Source organism: Lycium ferocissimum, chromosome 5, assembly GCF_029784015.1.
Source record: "Lycium ferocissimum isolate CSIRO_LF1 chromosome 5, AGI_CSIRO_Lferr_CH_V1, whole genome shotgun sequence".
NCBI classification, from domain to species: Eukaryota; Viridiplantae; Streptophyta; class Magnoliopsida; order Solanales; family Solanaceae; genus Lycium; species Lycium ferocissimum.
In genome coordinates this window covers 51532861-51551473 of record NC_081346.1, presented here as the reverse complement: position 1 = coordinate 51551473, position 18613 = coordinate 51532861, and positions in this window count along the sequence as shown.

The window sequence follows — 18613 nt, the reverse complement described above, 5'->3', positions numbered from 1 at the left end:
TACATTTGGAATAGTCAAATTGCTGAAAATTAGTGTTGTTTCTTTCAATGTGCCCTTTGAACTTTCCATAATTTTATTTTTACATTTTCCAAGATTGTACACATATTCTCCATGTACTTTAAATACATTTTTTTGTTCTTTACTCTATTTAACACCCCATATACACTGTTATACATAAATATGTATTGATTATACATACTCCCTCCAGTCCAAAATAATTGAGTTTTTAGCCACTTAAAGTTGGTCTAGAGTAATTGATGTTTCACGAAATCAAGAAAGTATTTAGATTTCTTTTCCAAGTTTGACCTTGACACATTCTCGTATCCCCATAATAATTATGTCAACATAAAGAGATAAGAAAATCATAATTAAGGGTATATAAGTCAAAACCCCTCCTAATCTTAGGAGTTAGTGAATTCCTTAATCCATGTGTCCAAGCTTAAAACCTCAATTATTTTAGACCGAAGGGAGTACTATATCTGCTGGATATACATTATGTATACAGTGAATATACATCACTTGAATGCAAAAAATCTAAACTCATCTCTAGCATTATATACGATGTTATACATTACATACAATGTATAGATGAAGTAACTGCTATGCATAATCATGTATAAATAATGTATAACAGTGTATAATCGTCAAAATTTGGTAACAATGAAATGAAACAAGCATTGGATTTAACAAAACTTTCATGCCTTGATGCATTTTCTAGAGATCTCACAACTCCTATTCCTATAGAACATAGTTTTTCACGCCCTAATGCATATGGTTTTAGGATAAAGCATATATGGATAACACCTAATTTTTTACATATGGATGGAATTTAAAAAGCTGGTTGGTGACCAGAAGATTCAGCTCTCTTTGCATGTATTCCATTGTTATGCCAAAGAGATAGGGTTTCATGGGGTCACCCTGTTTGATCCCTCTCTTTTATTTGAATGGCATTCTCCATTGATGACTAAGGAGTCAGACACTGTGAGGGATCTAGGAGTATTGTTGTCTAAATTTTATTTTTACTTCAAAAATTGACTATTTTTTAATTAAATTTTGAACACTGGCTAAACTTTCAATATCGATCTAAAAAGTCGCTAGCCTATTCACAAAAAATAAAAATGTGCCACATACGCATAAAATATTTATGGGGTACCCTATTTGGACATCATTATTTAACTAGTACCAAATTTTACAATTTTTTGAACGTCTAAACATTTAGGATCTACTTCAGACATGCAGTATTTGAAGTCTCACATGGCTGAAGTACAAAAATTTCTGCCTGAAGTTCAGGCAAAAATACCACATGCGGTGTCTGAAGTTTTATATGGCTAAAGTTCAAGCAAAAATGGTAACTTGACCAAATGTGCTGAAATTCGAAATAAAAATGATTGTATTCAGCCACATATGGGTGAATTCAGACAAAAATTGCTAAACTTCAGTCATATGTGCACAAAGTTCAGAAAAAAATGATTGAACTTCAACAATATGTGTCTTACCTTCAACCATATGTAACTTCGAACATTTTATCTGAAGTTAGGTTTGTCAGCTTAACTTTAGTTATCGCATATCTAAAACAATTTCAAAGTGGATAGACTTATAATTTTTAATCACTACGATTATGGTTTAAATGATGATCCCAGAATTAAATATATGTGCACTTCGGCCACACACGCTCAAGTCCAGAAATTGATAATATAGAAGCAATTAGTACAACTGATTGTATCATTTATATCTGGGGATGTTGACACCTATATACTCCTAAGTATTATCGGCATATTGTTAGCCAAGAATTAGATTTAGCAATGAAAGCCAAAAAAGATAGGCATTATATAGCAAATTCAACTGTAACCGATTATTTACTAGGAAAGTAAATATTTTCTTCCTTATTTCATGCTCCATAGTATATTATTCATTATAAAATCCCTAATATACGCAATATAGGAGTAATCTGCTTCCAGAAAAATCTCGAGATACTTCACAGAGTAGTTCTACAATTAGAATCCTATAGTTCCACTTGAAATTTTCTCCGAAGCGTCCGTGTGTTGAGACAACCAACGCTTTCTTTGTTTCAGTTTCTATTTTTTTGGAAGGGCAACTCTTCTCATTTTTTTCTTGGATAAAAAAAAAAAAAAAAAAATTCTTCTCTTCTTATTTTTATCTTTGTATACAGTAAAAACTGGATATATGCAAGACCGGTGAGCCCGGGGGCTGAGGGTAGGACCAAATGAGCACGAGCATGATCGGTCTTTTCTTCAGACCGGGGGAATTGCACCAGATGTGGCTGATTCGAGAAAAGAGAAGTAAATCTGTTGGTCCGGTGTCTCCGGACCAAACTCAGCGTTGCCGTTAGTCCGGTTTCTCCAAGTCAAGTTCTCGTGGCCGTTAGTCCGGTTTCTTCATGTTCGAACTGAACGTGGCCGTTGGTCCGGTTAACCGATTCTGGCCGTCACGCGTCGTCACCGTTCGTCATTTTACATCGACAACCGTACGGGTGTCAGACCGTACGGTCCTACCTTATCCTTTTAGGGTTTTTTTATTCTAAAAGGCTTTGTATTGTATGTAAGGCCCATAAGGCAAAACTATAAATATAGGACATTTCTCTACTTTTAGGGGTTGGCTTTTTGAGATCTAGAACATTGTAATAGAAAATATACATTGAACCTCTCTCTCTCTCTCTCTCCCCCTCGTTTTAGTCCGAATCAAAGGGTGTTTTTGGCTTTGTTTATCCATTCAATACAATTAACTTAATCTCCAATATCAACATACTATTTAAAGGCATTAACACATATACCCACATGCGCATATTATAGCATACGAATCCATACGTATTCCCTATCAACTCAAAATAGATTAAAGTTTATCCACATATCCTATACCTCACTTATAAATTCAATTGATACTTAAATTTGGGTTAAACAATCTTGGATTCTTAAATATTTTTGTACGATAATTAGTGAGGATTCATTGAGAAGGTATGTGTTCTATACAAGTGAAAATTGCAATGAATTGTTATCAGCTTGATTTAAAAAGTGGGAATGATGGCTGAAAAAGTACTTGAGGTTAGATAACAGTGTCAAGATATCAAAATGTCAACTTTACTCCACACTTTTTGTAGGAGATGGTTTCTTCACACTTTTAGTAGAAGATGGTTGCTCAAGGGTGTGTTCCGTATAGAGGAAAACATTTTCCGGAAAATATTTTTCAATTTTCTCATGTTCATTTGATCAAATATTTTGAAAAATATTTTCTTTAGGAAAACAAGTTCCTCAAAAATGGGGAAAATGACTTTCCTAATAAAAATAGGGAAAACAAGTCCACAAATGCATTCCACCAACCACCCAACCCACCCCCAACCACGCTCACCACCCCACCCCACCCACCCCCACCCCCACGCCCACTCCCACCCCACACCCTGCCCCCCCCCTCCCCACCCTCTTCCCAAAGAAAAAAATAATTTTGTTTTGAAAAAAAAAGTTTTGAATTTTTATTTTTTATTTTTTGCACCACCCACCCTGCAACCCCAACCCCCAACAACCAAACCCCAACCACTTCCGCAACCATGCACCACCCCACACCCCAACCACTCCCGCAACTCATGCATCACTCCCCCCACGCCGCACCCTACCCCCAGCAGGCAACCCCCCCCCCTCTCCCGCCCCACCCACCCCCATTTTAAAAAAAATAAATAAAAATTTTTGACCCTTTTACCCCTGTTGACTCTCCCCCTCGCCTCGTTAAAGCGTGTTTGACTTGTGGGGATGGATGACACAGTTTTTAATTGAGGCAATTTTGGAATAGATTTATTTATTGGGTGTGGATATTTTATTCGTAGGAATTTTATTTGCAGACATACAAGGTATAAGTTGGTGAATAATGCAATTGACTAAGTGGGTCAATTGTTACCTTATACATAATAGTAGAGTAAAAAAGTTATTTTGGGCAATTACTTAGTTGGTAGTTAATGGGTCAAGTCCATAGCTCATTTAATACCCTATGTTACATGGCCCATGTATAACTATGAATTTTAAGTGGGTAGGATTTGATATGTTAAAGGATAACATTAAGATTTCAAACAAGGAGTGGCTGGGACGAGGATTACGGCATCGACAAGAACCGATCTTTGTGCTTCAGGTAAGAGAAAGAGCTCCAGTTCTCGAACATTTGAATATAACACTTGACGTCAATGATATTAATATTGTTTGGTGGAGTTAAATCTTTGTTCAAATTGACTTTTGCCTCTGTTGGTGTTTGGTCTATAAGGATTTAGGAGACAAGAACTAGAGGGTCAATAATGGTGTAATCACGAGCTAATAATTGGGAAAAAATTATAGGATTGGTGTAGTGTTAATTGACCCTACGTATGTGCTACGATGGAGGTTACTGTTTTAGTTTCCATTTTTTCAAGTTTCTAAATGTGTCTTATGACTAAGATTATTATAAATGTTGTTGGGGCAGTGAACTTTTACAAATAGTTATTCCGCACGAATTGTTTGTGCTGGTTCCTTTAGAGCTAGAGATAATATTGTAGTTGCTTACTATTGGTTAATGATGACACAATGCAGAGGCGGATTTAGGATTTGAAGGTGGCGGGTACCATAATTTTCTTCAATGTATATCTTGTTAGGAACGTGTATTTGGGTCGTGTCCATCTCTTTTAAGTTTATTCGGGTCAACTTAATAGGCTTTTTTTTATTTGCAAATATTAAAATTACAGCTCAAAAATCAAGAAACGAACATAATTAGCATCTTAAACAAGGAATCACACTCATTAGCACCATTAACAACAGATGTAAAATCAACATTTTCACCAAGGGACTTGCATCTCTTATGTATATTAAAAAATGAATTTGCAAAAGTAAAATAACATCTTCAATAAGAGAATTACACCAATCAAAATAAGAAAAATAATATAAAAACTCTTCAATTGGTAAATACACCCCATAAGTAAATGTAGAATTAGATAAACTACAAGTTCTAAAAAATAAATCATAAATTTCATGTTTTTTCTAAGAAGTGCTTATGAAATTTCCATCACAATTTAAGTAGTAAAGTGATTTAAATTGAAATTATAAGTACTCCAATTCATTTCTCATTTTATTTATTGCTTATTAAGAGTGTCTCAAGTCAAATATAGACAATTAAACATGGACGGAGGGAGTAATAAACAAAAGAAATAATTTTTAAAAAATTAAATTTTGATCTCAATCTAAAATTCCCATTGAGACCCAAGTTTTTCGATTTAAATACTCACAAATTTGAAATCAAGAGAAATGCTTAATTTAAGGGATTTTGAAGTTTCTATTTGTGTGTTCTAGTTAGAGATCACAGATAAAATAATAGAAAAGAGGAAAGACAATATAAATAATAAAAAGATAAATAGAAAATTGGGAGGGCCGAAAAGGAAATTATTAGTACAAAGGAAGTAAAAAGTGCAAAGAAAAACGGGAGTGGAAAAATGTTCAAGATAGATTCAAACTTGTATCTACCAGCCGTGACACCTTTGTCTAATTTACGATTGGGGGTGGCAAAATCAAATAATTAACCTAATTTAAGCAAATTACAACATAAGTATATAGAAAATTTATTGATCGAGGGGGTGCCATGCCACCTTCACGCTAAAGGGTGAATCCGCCCCTGACACAATGATTGAGGGATAATGATAAAGGAATGATGATATAATCATTCGGGCAAAATGATAGAATTGATATAGTGCTTTTTTTTTTTTTTTTTTTTTTTTTTTTTAATCTTTTTTTTTTTTTTTTTTTATTACATAGGGGTTTAGGCCAAGGGAAAAATGGGGAAGGAGATTACAATGTGGGGATTCGAACCTTCACCAGTAAGGTGAAAGTTCAGGTAGCCAACCAACTGAGCTACTAGATTGATACGCTCAAATTACACCTTTTAATGGCATAACGCAGACGTTGTCAAATACAATAACCCAACAAGATTGGGGTCGAATCCCACAGAGAACAATATGCAGGTAATTTAAGCAGATTAGGAATTATCACTAACAATAGCTAGACCGAACGCATCAATGGTGGTTTTTGATAAGATTTTGATAAAATCCGGAAATATAAGTTCTAATCTAGAAAGCAAGTAAATTGATCAATGGCCACAAGTAAGGAATTAAGGAATCTATTTCTCAAGTAACGATCCAATCTATTTCACGAATTATAAATAATAGCAAGTTTATGTTATTTAGCCCCGGATAATGACTCTAAATTAACTTCTCCCGAAGATTAACTAGACTACCCAATTGAAGATCCCTCAAGCAATTAGGAGCATTAAGAACACCCGAATATGGCTACAAGTGGTATTACCTATTCCTAGGTCAATTTCCATTAGATGAGGGTTAACGCCCCAAATTCATGTTAATTATTCTATCCCAACCCCGTTCTTCCTCTTTCGAGTTTCAAACAAAGTAAATGGGCGAGTCCTAGGGTTAGCTAATCCCTTGAGAAACATTAAAGAACAAGAATAATTAAAATAACAAGTACTTACTTGATTAAAAATAATGACGATGAATAAATAATCAAAACAAGAGTATCAATCTCAATTGTCACAAAGGAATTTCCATAAACAATGGTCGAATAAAAGAAAGAATATTTACCTCCAAACTTGAGTTTTATGCCAAAGATGTCAAAACAATTGTGTCTTATGGATTATTTATAGGTGTAGAAAAAAGCCCAAATAAAATAACTGAGTCCAAAAAAAATTGGCAAAGTTTTTAGTCCGAAACTGGTTCACCGTGTCACACTGGGAAAAGCATCAAATTTTGTCGGTCCACTATCGCGACCAACTGCTCCAAACCGTGTCACACTCACATTCTTTTTTTCCTTCTTTGAACTTGATGTACACCTTTGCACTTTAATCTCATTAATGCCCCTAATCATTAGCAATGATGACCTCAACCATTGGACAACCATAAGCCATCATAATTTTAGTCCTTGGCAATCAGTTCCACATTCTCTTCAGCACTTCGTTCTCTTTTCCTTTGTTCTTCTTCCCCCTTTTATTCAATTTTGATTCAAATCTCTTCATTTTCAGACCGCTTTATTTCTACAAATTAAAAATATAATATTAACACAACTCATTATAATTAATACTCAAAAGACGATTAAAAGTACTAAAATGTGAGACAACAATGACTAAATATATGCATTTTTGGCCGAACATCACCGCCCCACACTTAAACTCTTGCTCGTCCTCGAGTAAGCATTAAAATCATATCAATAAATCAAGCCTAGGAACTGCACACTTTAATTGATACTAACAATTAGGCCCTATAGCAACTCAAATAAACAAATATATACACTTCCTAATCATTATGCAAGATATACAAGTCAACTCAAGTAAACAACGAACTTCTAACCTCCTAACCTCAAAGACGGACTCTAACTCATCAAATTTAAGCTCGCTCACATACTATGTTAAAGAAATCTACTAACATCACCTATCTATCATGAAACAAGTGCCCTCACAAGAAGAAATAGTTCACACACTCAAATCAAGGAATCGAATGTAATTTAAGAACTTCGCATCAAAGCACAACTCTCGCACTCACAAAGAAATTCACATGTATGCACAAAGAACCATAGGCTTGCCCATTATGTACATCTTTACTAATTAAGTGTGCTTGAATAAAATCAAATAGGACTTTAACGGGCTGTAATGTTGGCTAGGGGACGGGTAGGAAAACTATATAATAGTAACTTACACTTCCCTAAGCACTTTGCAATTTTAGAATTCATCACCCATTATTTTCATATTTTCACGTTATTTTTCAGCCCTCTTTTCATCAATTATTTTCACTAGTAATTCTCATCATATCAAGAAAGCTTCATTTTTTTTTTCCTCACGCAATTTTTTTTTCACATTCTTTCATGTCACATTCTTTGTAAGAGGGCCTTTTCATCACTTTGCATCTATCATTGGTCACCATTTTTTCACTAAATCATCCCTTTTCTTCAGATTTATCAATTAATATCACAGTCTATGCTACAGTGCTCAAGGAAGCAGGGTGCAAAAATCAGGGATTCAACAAAAAAGATCAAGGCAAAAATACGGCTAACAAATGAAAGGCTACAGGCTCAAAGGGCTAACTAGTGGCACAATTTCTAAAAGGCTAAAATGCACAAGACTTATCAAAGAAAGCCTCTAATCATCTTCTAAACATGCAGGGCAACACTTTTTATTTCGTTTCAATAACATGCAGGGCAAGTTCCAGACTAAGATGCAAAACATGGAATATATGCAAGAAATCCTCACCACACATGACACAAGTCTCAATCAAGATGGATCAATTCTACTCTAGGACAGATAGGATCATGACGAACTACAAAATAAGAATAAGTTATACACAGAGTCACAACCATGAGTGTAGGTGTCATAAAGTTTGTTATCTTTTTCATTATCAAGCACTCAAGGGAAAGTATTACTCAATCTCAGGCCTAAATATGCTAGTATCAAACAAGTTAAAAGGTCTTTCTTCTCCCTCTTTTACTATTTCTAAAAAAAAAAAAAATTAATCCTAAAAAATAAAAAATTACCCGGTTCAAAAGCCTTCCCTCGGGAAAGAACCGAGGCCATAAGAAACCCAAAGGGTGGATGATCTATGCCGCTAATGAAGGAGAAAAAGGCTATAAAATAAAAATAAAAGAAAGAAAAAGTAAAATATTTTTAAAAATTTCTCGATATTCGTTTCCTTCGAGGAATGCCAGCGTAAAAAAATAAAAATGGAGGAATATATAATGAAGTAAAAAAAAAAAAAATTGTTCAATGGCAAAGATCGCATATGAAGGGCCTAGCATTTTTATCCATTTGCGAGTTAACTTTTTATGTGATTCAATCATTGTGGACACAACCTAGGGACGTATGCTTTTCCCTCCTAGTTTTTTTTTTTTTTAAATATAAGGCTAAAAACTAACCCAAAAAAAAAAAAAAAAACACCTACGGCATAATCATCCTTGACCTGAAAGTATCGGAAGTAATCCACCCCACACTTAAAAATATGCGTTGTCCTCAATGCATGTATAGTAGAGAAAAAATTAAAACAAGGGTGAAAAATACTCCCTGAGACCCTCTAAGGCCTAGCTAGCAGCAAAATCCTCAACAATAAGGGTCAGGACGACCCCACACTTAAGCCCAAACATGCTCCTTAACTTTCAACTTTGGGTACTCAAACTTTCCTAATCTGCAAAAAAAAAACAAATAACACGTGACACTATAAAAATAAAAATCTAAAACTATTACACATTGGGTTGTCTCCCAACAAGCGCCTTAGTTAATGTCGCGGCACGACGTGAATCAACTTTTCCGCTTTTTCTTGCCATTTGGAGCTTATGAATTGGGCACCCAACTTGGATTCAAGTTTGTGACCACGAGCGGCGCGGGGTGGTAAGTACATGAATAAGCCAAGCATAATATTTTTCATCTTACACTTCTTGGCTTTCAAGTGAGGAATGTCGTTCTACCTTCTTGAGTTTTCAAATTGCAGGATATATGGCGTTTGAACTTTTTGAATTTTGACATCCTCTTTTTCCCCCGGATTGGAGTCAACAACAACCATATTTTTCAGAACAATGGTTGACTCCAATTTATATTTTTCTTTGACATTCCCAATAAACTCATCTTCATGATTGGCCCCCAACAAAGGGATTACCTTTACGGATTGAGCATTGGGGAGTTCATATTGATTCTGATCTGGATCTAATGCCCATGGCGGATTTTCTTCTTCTGTCATCAAACCAAGTTGGAGACTAGTTTCCAAGTTTTCTTCTAAAGCTTTTTGATTTTCGTTACCCTCACCTAGCAGGCACTCCATCATGAGTTTGAACTAACCAATTTGGCCATGCTCACAAAAAAAATCACTACTAAACGAGTTTTGATGGAAAGATGCCATTTTTTTTTCTAAAAATAAAATAAAACACAGAAAATAACTATACAAATATTCACAGGTTCGGTTCAAAGTAAGTTAGCTTATTTCCTAAATTAGTCAAAATACGCCAATTGTTCCCCGGCAACGGCGCCAAAATTTGATACGCTCAAATTACACCTTTTAATGGCATAACGCGGACGTTGTCAAATATAGTAACACAACAAGGTTGAGGTCGAATCCCACAGAGAACAATATGTAGGCAATTTAAACAGATTAGGAATTATCACTAACAATAGCTAGACCGAACGCATCAATGGTAGTTTTTGATAAGATTTTGATAAAATCCGGAAATATAAGTTCTAATCTAGAAAGCAAGTAAATTGATCAATGACCACAAGTAAGGAATTAAGGAATCTATTTCTCAAGCAACGATCCAATCTATTTCACGAATTATAAATAATAGCAAGTTTATGTTATTTAGCCCCGGATAATGACTCTAAATTAACTTCTCCCAAAGATTAACTAGACTACTCAATTGAAGATCCCTCAAGCAATTAGGAGCATTAAGAACACCCGAATATGGCTACAAGTGGTATTTCCTATTCCTAGGTCAATTTTCATTAGATGAGGGTTAACGCCCCAAATTCATGTTAATTATTCTATCCCAACCCCGTTCTTTCTCTTTCGAGTTTCAAACAAAGTAAATGGGCGAGTCCTAGGGTTAGTTAATCCCTTGAGAAACGTTAAAGAACAAGAATAATTAAAATAACAAGAACTTACTTGATTAAAAATAATGTCGCTGAATAAATAATCAAAACAAGAGTATCAATCTCAATTGTCACAAAGAAATTTCCATAAACAATGTTCGAATAAAAGAAAGAATATTTACGTAGGAACCCTAGCCTCCAAACTTGAGTTTTATGCCAAAGATGTCAAAACAATTATATCTTATGGATTATTTATAGGTGTAGAAAAAAACCCAAATAAAATAACTGAGTCCAAAAAGAATTGGAAAAGTTTTTAGTCCGAAACTGGTTCACCATGTCACACTGGGAAAAGCATCAAATTTTGTCGGTCCACTATCGCGACCAACTGCTCCAAACCGTGTCACACTGACATTCTTTTTTTCCTTCTTTGAACTTGATGTACACCTTTGCACTTTGATCTCATTAATGCCCCTAATCATTAGCAATGATGACCTCAACCATTGGACAACCATAAGCCATCATAATTTTAGTCCTTGGCAATCAGTTCCACATTCTCTTCAGCACTTCGTTCTCTTTTCCTTTGTTCTTCTTCCGTCTTTTATTCAATTTTGATTCAAATCTTTTCATCTTCACACCGCTTTATTTCTACAAATTAAAAATATAATATTCGCACAACTCATTATAATTAATACTCAAAAGACGATTAAAAGTACTAAAATGTGAGGCAACAATGACTAAATATATGCATTTGTGGCCGAACATCATAGATCCCTACAATTGATATAGTGTTACGTTCCTGTACGTGTTTTTTTTTTCTTTCCCAAAAATTTAAAGTCACTATTTTTTAGATTATGCTTATGATGTTGGAATTCTCTTATGCTTGTCGTGTGCAAATTTCAAATCTTACCTACCTATATATATATATATATATATATATATATATAGAGAGAGAGAGAGAGAGAGAGAGAGAGAGAGAGAGAATTAGTGATTGGGGGATGGTATTGGTGTTATATCCCGTATTTTGTACATTGGGACAATCCGGTTTAACTATGATAAGTTAGGGACAAAACCATTCCGGGGTACAAAGTCGGGACTTTTGACCTTCGATTTTATTTTAAAGACATAAGTTGTTCATGAATTTGTTGGCATGGAACATTTAGAAAAATTTGGGACCAAAAGTGGAATAATTGGAAGTTGGAAATCATGCAAAATAGGCCATGTTGGCCGTGTGGTGTGGAAATGGTCCCACACATTTTGTGGACAAATTTAATTGGTCCAACACATGTGTGGGCCATGGGACACATGTATAAGTCTTATATTAGCACAAAAGATGACTACTAAGTCATCTTCTCCTCATTCAACACTTAGAAAAAAACAAGAACTTGAGGAACAACAACAAAGGCCATTCGGCCAAGAAAGTAAAAATCCAAGTCCAAATTGAGCCATCACAAAAATATTTCCTTGGTGCAAATCCATTAATTGGAGGTCCCTAGTTAACGTGGAAGTGTTGTTGGAGCGAACAAACCATCCGTTTCATCAATCGCAAACCCTAGCCTAGTTGTGAAGTTGAGGAAGAAAGGTAAGATTTAATCATGTTTTATGTGTTATGAATGATGTATGCATGTTGTAGTATGCCAAAATGGATGAAAATCATGAAATATGGCATGTTGGAGGTGAAGCCGTGTGTGTGATGTATGGCCGTGTGTGTGTGTTGTGTTGTGTAGAAGTAATGAATTAAATTCTAGCTAGCATGTTTTAATTGTTGTAGTAGTGAAGAGATGGATGAGAATCATCAAGATATGTGTGTGTAGTGTTGGCGAATATAGGGCCATGTTGTGTGAATGAGAATGGATTAATTCTATTTGGAATTTTGAATGTTGTCGTTGTGAATTCTATGTTGGAAATGAGAGTTTAATAACTCAAGATTGATGTTGTAATTGTATGGGCTGATTTGGAGAATCATGTGTATTTAATGTAATTTTTATATTTATAAGAATGACATTGTTAGAGTGTGGATTGTTGGTGCAAATCATGATTTGGAAGTGAGGAATGGGTTATGGTTGAGGTTCTCGGGTTTTGGGGTGGTTTCGGGTGAGAGGGAGTATTATTTGGGATGTTTGAAACATTGTATGAATTGCTTAAAATGTCCTTGAATATTGTTGGTATGGGTTCGGGTTGGTATTTGAATGTATAAGCGTTGATGTTGGCTTGAAGGTAAGCCGTCGAATTGAATGTAATGAATGTTGTTGGATTATGTAGAAAGGGTATTTAATGCTAGAATTCGTTTTGAATTGATTATTGATGTTGCTAGGTTGGTTTTTGGTGTTGTTGTTGTTGATTTGGCCGAGTTAAATTCTCGGGTTGGTCTATTTACAAAATGTCGCCCAAATTTTTGTAGAATTAAGTGTTAGTTTGGAATTAAATGCCTAAACGTCTATAGCTAATATTTGATATCCGTTGACGTTGTGTAGACCTTGGGGAGTCCGAGGCGTAGGTTGGCATTAGCTTGAGTTGGATTAGCTTTGAGAGTGATCGAGGTATGTAAAGCTCAACCCTTCCTTCTTTTGGCATGCCTTAGTTATAAATAGGCTATGACACGAGCCTCGAGGAAATTCTATTCTCGCAATCCGAGCATGTTTATGACTCTTATTTGTTTCTTGGAATTCGTATGTTTGATATGATGAAATATTGGCCCTTATGTCTTTGGAATATTTGATTTTCAAATGTTGCATAAAAAGTTTTGTTTTTAAAGAGTTCCGTAACTACGAACGACCGTAACTTCCACAGAAAGGCTCGGATTGCCTCGATATGTTCGTAGGAGATTGTATGGCGTATGATGAGTATGTTTTCCATAAGCGGGCCCAGCTCGGGTCAACACCCGCCCGTGGGTCCCGCGACTCTCCTTTTTGTAATCCTGATGACTTTTGAAAGAATTTGGTTTGGCTATTATTCCGATTTCCAAGTATGGTCATTTTACTTATCTTTTGGGTCTATGATAATGATTTTATACATATGGTTACTCACGACTCGCTCGTGCATTCTCGTTGTATCTTTCGCCGAGTCCCGGCCGATTCTCGTTGTCGTGCGCACTTTGTTATACTCCTGTTATCGTCGTGTTATGGTTCGCCGAGCCCCTCGCTGAGGGCCGGTTCCGCTTATATTTGGTGTTACGCCGTGTATGGCGTTATGCTGTGTTATGATGTGTGACGGGGATACGGAGATTTGAAACTTTCTGGTGTTATGCTGTGTTATGGCGTCGATGACGGGCGGGCGACCATATTTTTTGAGCCCTATGCATGATTTGAATTTTGAAAATAAACATTTTGGTATTTGGATATGCACTTACTTTCTGTACTTCTGTTTCGATTATGATTCGATTTGTTTACTATATCTTCTCGCTTTGCATACTCGCACATATTTCGCATCGACCCCTTTCTTCGGGGGTCGCGTTTCATGCCCGCGTACGTACGCACAGATTCGGTGATCCGCCGCCCAGGACACCCTTTTCTCGTCGTTTGGAGTGCTCCCCTTATTCGGAGCCTACACTTTGGTATATATTCGTTCGCGCATATGTATTCGTTTGTTCGTGGGTACGGCGGGCCCCGTCCCGTCATATGATTCTCGTTTGTCCGTTCAGAGGTCCGTGGACATGTATGTGGGTTGTGCCTATTCGTACATGTGTGTGTTTGTATGTTATATGTTCCGGGGCGATCCTATTCGCCGCGTGGCCTTGTCGGCTTGCATTTGTATATGTTTTGGGCCATTGCGCCATTTGATAGCCTTGCCGCTCGATATATATATGTTTGTGTTTGAGATGTGTTTGAGACAGTTTGAGATAATTTGAGACAGCGTCTGATAGTTGTATACGCATAAGCTACCTGTATGTGATTCGGATTAATGAATGTGTTTGGGTGCCCAGCTCGGGCACTAGTCACGGTCTACGGGGCTGGGTCGTGACAATTGGACTCCCTAAATGTTGGGTAACCGATTTTTACTTGAAATTCCTATTTTTCCCTGGTGGGCCCGAGTTTTTTTTTTAAAGGTTTTTTTTCGATTCGAATCCTATTGTAGCAATATAGGTATTGTTAGTCTCCGTTTCTGATGTAGATTAACTTTTTTATTAGACTTTGATCGTTCGGAAGCTCTTCGAAAGGGAAAGGCACGTGTTAGATAGTTCGTGGCACCTACTCGGCATTGAGGTAGGTTATGATTTACCCTTCGGTTAGACTCCAATTAGGGAAGCATATGTAGGAGTTAGCTATTAACGGGGAAAACATTTTAGGTCTTCGGACATGGTGTGGAGTTGTGATCCAATTAGGTTGGTAAGATTTATGATTATGTGGGCTTGTCGTCGTTATTTATGTTATCATTGACATGTGGTGTAATTGACTACATGATTGTGGTGATGTGGGTTGTGCTAGGTGTATTGTGGTAATTCGAATTGAATAATTGATACGTTTCCATAATTGTTTGATAATTCATGCAAGAATTGAGTTGGCTTATGGTGCTTGTGATCACCATAGTATATTCCTTGGCATTGCTTACATTAGAATTGAATTGGCTTATGGTGCTTTGTGATCTCCATAGCATATTCATTGGCATTGATTGCATTTGATTTCTCATTCTTGCATTCATACATTCATTCATGATGAAAGCGTGGTGGAAACGGTTCAATGAATGAGTTATGAAAATGGTTTTGAAATGGAAAGAAAGTGAAAGATGAAATTCACCTCTGGGCTTTATGCGGAGTGGCTAATATTGTGGAAAGTCACCTCTGGGCTTTGTGCGGAGTGACTGGTACATGGACTCCGTGGGTCCCCCATGGGTCATGACTGTTGAAGCGACAAATGCTTACAACATGTGTGTACAAGTTTGAGTTGTTGGCCATTGCATTGCACGACATTCATCACATTTGCATTGCATTCCTCATAATCACATCATACATTGACTTAATGGATTCGTTGGTTGTACTCATGTTATGGCATACTTTGAGGAATTACTGAGGACTTCGCACACTTGTGGCTACGATGACTTGGTTTCGTGATATTTTGTAACACTTGATGGATTAGAGACTTTCGCCTGGGTCTGACTGTAGACCAATGAGATCTACTGTGGTTCCCATTACTGTGAGTCTTACTTGAATATACTTAGTGACTGTCCTTAATTGCTTACATGTCTACTTGTTGATTTATTTCTTCATATATGTGAACTATTATTGTCTGCCTATGATACCTACCAGTACTAGTGGTTGTACTGATACTACCGTGATGTACTCTTTGAGTGCAGAGTTCTTCACAAGAACCAGGGCAGCACCTCGTGAGTGATTCCTGAGGCTACTTATTTGACTTTTCAGGGTGAGCCATGTTCCAGATCCGCAGCTCGAAAAACTCTTATCTTATGATATGTGTCTTTCTGTTTCGAGACAGTGTTTCAGACACTTATGTACTTTCTATATTCAGACTTATGTAGCTTTGTAGTGGCTGTTGTACTATGACTTGACCACATTCTTGGAGTTTCGTTTTTACTTCTGTACTTGAGATATTTATGATATGATTTGAGACTTCTGGTATTATTTAATCTTCCGCATGTTAATTCAAAAAATGGCAGAGTAAGGGAAGGGTTCGCCCACCAGAGGGGATAGTGTGGGTGCCCGCTCGACCCATGAGTTCGGTCGTGACAATATCAGTAGGAAGAAATTTTATACCACTATGTATATCAAATAATGAAAAATTTATGTATATCAACATAAATAAACCGACACCCATAATTTTTTCATATTCTTTGGCATCAATTGAGTTATTTATTTATGTATGTGTATTTGTATATCAGTAGGAAGAAAATTGTATCCCCTTAAGTATATCAAATAATGAAAATTTGTGTATATTAAAATGAATGTATTGTCGCACACAATTTTCTTTTCATGGTATGTTTCTATATCATTTAAGAATAACAATATTGCCACAAATCGTGTGATATTTTATGCTGCCACCTAACTTTCTACAGGAGTAAATAAGAAGTAAAGTAAGGAATATTAAATTACACAAGAATTTTTACTTGGAAAACTCCTTGCTCAAGAACGCAAAAGCCACGACCTATCTCTAATAGGATTTCTCAAATCTCCACTAAAACTCATGAGCAGTTTTAAAGTTACAACTTTAGAACCTAAGGAACTAACCCCTTAATACATTCCCCCTCTACAATTATAACTTTTTCAAAGACTCTACCGAGTCTAAGAAGCCCTTACAACTCAACGCAACTGTCACGACCCAAACCAATGGGCCGTGATGAGTGCCTGATCTCTAGTGACCAAACACCCCTACACTCGTATCTGGATAACACTGTTTATTAAGGGCCCACTAGCAACTCAATCTGGGCTGATATGACTCATGAAAGAATAACACTAAAGAATATGCATATGTACATGTATATACACTGATGATAACCATGCAAGCCAACTAGGTTGCCACATAATCTGTACACTAAAGAATAGGAGCCGACAAGGCTACGTCACATGTCATCTACACATAACTGTCTACAGACCTCTAATGGAATAAAAGCTGTAGAAAGGACAGATGTAGAGCCCCGTCATACCTATGTACATGTCTATATCTCAAAAGTAGCATACCACAATAAACTGCTGCTCCGGACCAAGTGGAGCGCACGGACCACCGCTGGATGAATTACTTACTGAGCGGGACCGCCTGTCTGTCTACCTGTACCTGTGGGCATGAACACAGCCCCCGAACAATAGGGGAGTCAGTATGGACTATGTACTGAGTATGTAAGGCATAAAAGGAACATATACATAAGAATCATGGAGGGAATCTGAAACTCATAAAGAAACTGATTGTTTGAATGCATCTGTATAACTGAAGATACTGTATAATGTGCATGCTCTTATTTTAAAAATCATATAATAGTGCCGAGAAACGTACGACCCGATCCATATCTCATCTAATCCCGCGTCCGGGATGATAATCATCTCATGCCGCCCACTAGTGGTGCTGTCATCATCCATATGCTGCCTACCGTAGTGGTGCTGCCCAAATCATCAACAAAAATACTAACAACAACCATATAAATAATTACATATCAAAATATAATCAAGTCTACTCCAAATCATCCCTCAAAATAACCTTCAAGTCCAACTCTACTGTTATTCAACTTACAACTCTCATAACTATAACTCCCTTTGCTTAAAGCCACTAAAACTCTTGATAATTAACTTAAACACAAAGATGGAAATCATATACATACCTTGAGGAGTCTAGGGTTCCAAGAATCAAACTCCAACTCCAATGGAACCCTAGGAGCAAATTTCCCTTTACAAGCTCGGGTTTACGAGGCTCGGATCTTGCTAAATCTTCACTACGGTGTTGGAAAATAGTGAGAGGAATATTCTAGGCCTTTCTCTAATTTTGGAAATGGTAAATAATGAGAACAAAACGTGAGGGTCAAATATATATAGAGGAACTAGAAAGTTCCAGGGGTGCGGGTCGATGGTGGGTCGACGGCTAGTCGACGTGCTCCGTCGAGCTGCCACCTGAAACTTCAGAGGCGGCGGAGCAGGGACCGTGCACCACGATGGCTCGTTGATGTGTCGATGGCCCGCCGATGGTGACTGAGTTCTGCAAAATCTCCTGAGTTGCTTCGGCCTGCGTCGATTCGATTCGTTTAGCTTCAAATCCTATCAAATCGCAACGAACGTATACTTACATTTGGTACACGCGGGGTAAAGAACTTAATTTCTCAAAACTCGGATGTGAATCTCCACACTAAGGGGATAAACCACTCATAAGTCAAGGACCGCTTGCGACAAAAATGAGAGGTGTAACAGCAACACCTATTACCAAACTCTAGTAAAGTAAATAGGTTTATAATTCAGAATAAAGAACCAAATTATTGCAACTCAAAGAATTGTAAGCATAAATCTTCTCAGGAATATGTTCTTCTTCATTGCAGTTGATTCTTTCTCGATGGCACTGAATGTATATCACTACAAAAAAACACTCAATTTGTGGTGGTTATA